We start from the raw sequence: 2,728 nt of genomic DNA on the forward strand, positions 1-2,728 counted from the left end.
CTGCGCTATAACATTAGGAATTATCAATTGAGTTAGACTAAACATAACGTTTGTTTTCCTTTCATATTGCATAGTTGTAACTAATCATTAGATTTCTGTTTTTTTTTTTTTACTTTCTTGTATAACTTTCACTTCTTGTTAATTCTTTTTGTACAAACTCAATTCTGCATTTTTGATTCTTCTATTTTTCTTTTTGTGTCGAATTGGTATCTGCTATCTTGTTCTTGTGTATGCGAAGATCTAACTTTGCAGGGGAATTCTTTCCTTTTGACCCTGAGATTGATAGAACTTTCCATAAAAGAAGAATTCTGCAAAGGCAAATTGAAGAACAGGAACATTTGAATATGGCAAATAGACCATTTAAGGATTATGCAGCACCCTATGCGAGAGGTTTTCGATCTAGTATTTCAAGACCTTTAGTGGAAGCTAATAACTTTGAGATCAAACCCGCAATCATATCTATGGTGCAGCAGAACCAATTTGGTGGAGGACCTCATGAGGACCCTAATCAACACTTAGAGGTCTTTTATGAAATATGTGGTACCATGAAAATGAATGGAGTTCCTTCAGATGCAGTTAGATTATTATTATTTGGGTTTTCTCTAAGAGATAGGGAAAAGCAATGGCTGAATTCTTTGGCCCCTAATAGCATCACCACTTGGGAGCAGTGTGAGCAATAGTTTCTTGATAAGTTCTATCCACCAAGCAAAACAGCTCATATGAGGAATTTAATTGCAAGCTTCAAGCAAACTGACTCAGAATCTCTTTTTGAAGCATGGGATAGATATAATAGTATGCTCAGACAATGCCCACATCATGGGTTGGAAAGATGGTTAGTGTTGCACACTTTTTACAATGGTATCAATTATCATACCAAAGTGTCCCTTGATTCAGCTGCTGGAGGGGCACTTATGAACAAAAGCTTAGATGAAGCCGAAGAAATCATTGAAAGTGTAGCACAAAATCATCATCAATGGGCAAATGAAAGAAGTGGTGGCTATTCCTCTGTAAACCCCACAATTAAAGCATCAGGGAAGTTTGATGTAGATGCAGTCACTCTTTTGTCTGCAAAATTGGACGCTCTTACAAAGAAATTTGAGAATATGGGAACTAGTGCTAATATAGTCAATGTTATTAGTACATCTTGTGAAGTATGTGGGAGTTCAGAGCATTCAAATGACTCATGTCCATTGGGAGCTATCACTGCACAAATCAATCAACTTGAACAATGTGATGCAATCATGAGTTACAATCAAAGGCAGAACAACCCATACTCAAATACTTATAACCCTGGATGGAAGAGTCATCCAAATTTTTCTTACAGAAATAACCAAGATCAAGGACCATCTATGGGGGCAAGACCAAATTTTCAAGTTGGGCAACAAAATTTTCAACATCTATCTTCTCAAGGCTTACCAAAGTCAAATGTTGAAAAGATGCTTGAAGAAATTATCTCAACTCAGAATGAAATGAAGCAAGATATAGCAAAGCTCATTCAGAGAATGGATAATTCTGAAAAGCATCAAAAGATTCAGGATAGTCAAATTGCCCAACTAGCTTCCTCATCATCCAGAGCACCAGGACAACTTCCAGGAAAACCTGATGTGAATCCTATGGAGCATTGCAATAGGATTGAGCTTAAGAGCGGACGGACCTTGGGAGACTCCCAAGTGACTGCTTCAAAAGGGATACAAAAAGAAGAAAAGCTCCCTCCTCCTATACCGAATCAGATTCAAGCTAATGAGGAGAGTACCATTGAGGTTGAAGAGACTCTTCCACTGAACCATCAGAGCAATGTCCCTTTTCCTCAGAGACTTACAATGCTCAAGAAGGATGAAGAATTTGGCAAGTTTCTAGAAAAGGTTAAGGAAATTTGTGTAGAGGTACCTCTTATTGATGCTATTCTACAAATGCCTAGATTTGCCAAATTTCTGAAGGATCTCATGTCAAATAAGAGAAGAAGAGGAGAGGTCGAGACCATTGCGCTTAGTGAGGAATGTAGTGCTATTTTTGAGAAGAACACTTCTCCAAAACTGAAGGACCCAGGGAGCTTTTATATTCCTTGCAACATAGGAAAAGAATTTTTTGAAAAAGCTTTTTGTGATTCGGGGGCGAGTGTTAGCCTCATTCCCTATTTAATTTGTAATAAATTAGGTCTCAAAAACATTAAACTTACTACTATGGCACTTCAACTTGCCGATCATTCCTGCAGGTACCCTTTGGGTATTATAGAGGATGTGCCGGTAGAGGTGGATGGGAATGTTATTCCCACAGATTTTGTCGTGTTGGACATGGAAGAGGACCCTAGGATTCCTATCATATTAGGAAGACCTTTCCTTGCTACAGCTGGAGCTATAATTGATGTCAAAAATCATAAGCTTTCTTTGGTAATTGGTAAGGAAAAGCTGGAATATGATTTATCTAATATCTCTAACCATGTCTCGTCTCTTTTAAATGCTTGTAGCAGGACAAGCATTTATAAACTTGAGGAATGGAATTTCCATCCTCATGGAAGGCCACCAAATGAAGGAGACAATGTGGTGGAAGATGTTGGGAGAAGATCTCCCAACAGAAATGAAAAGTATATCTGTCCTCCAAGGGCGAGGAAAAGGAGCGAATGATTAAGTTTGGTCGAGCTAAAGACCTTAAACAAGCGCTTCTTGGGAGGCAACCCAAGGGTTCTTTTAGTTAGTTTTGATTTGTATTGTAATTTCTTTTAGTTTGATGC

General features: G+C 38.1%; 1 non-coding gene across 1 annotated transcript; it reads right to left on the reverse strand.

Annotated features, from left to right (window-relative positions):
* Window positions 1-717: 717 nt before the first annotated feature.
* On the reverse strand, window positions 718-823 carry LOC121978921. Its single transcript, XR_006111245.1, has one exon. It is a non-coding gene; the product is annotated as a small nucleolar RNA R71 (small nucleolar RNA).
* Between the last annotated feature and the right edge of the window lie 1,905 nt (window positions 824-2,728).

This window comes from Zingiber officinale, chromosome 4B, assembly GCF_018446385.1.
Source record: "Zingiber officinale cultivar Zhangliang chromosome 4B, Zo_v1.1, whole genome shotgun sequence".
NCBI lineage: Eukaryota > Viridiplantae > Streptophyta > Magnoliopsida > Zingiberales > Zingiberaceae > Zingiber > Zingiber officinale.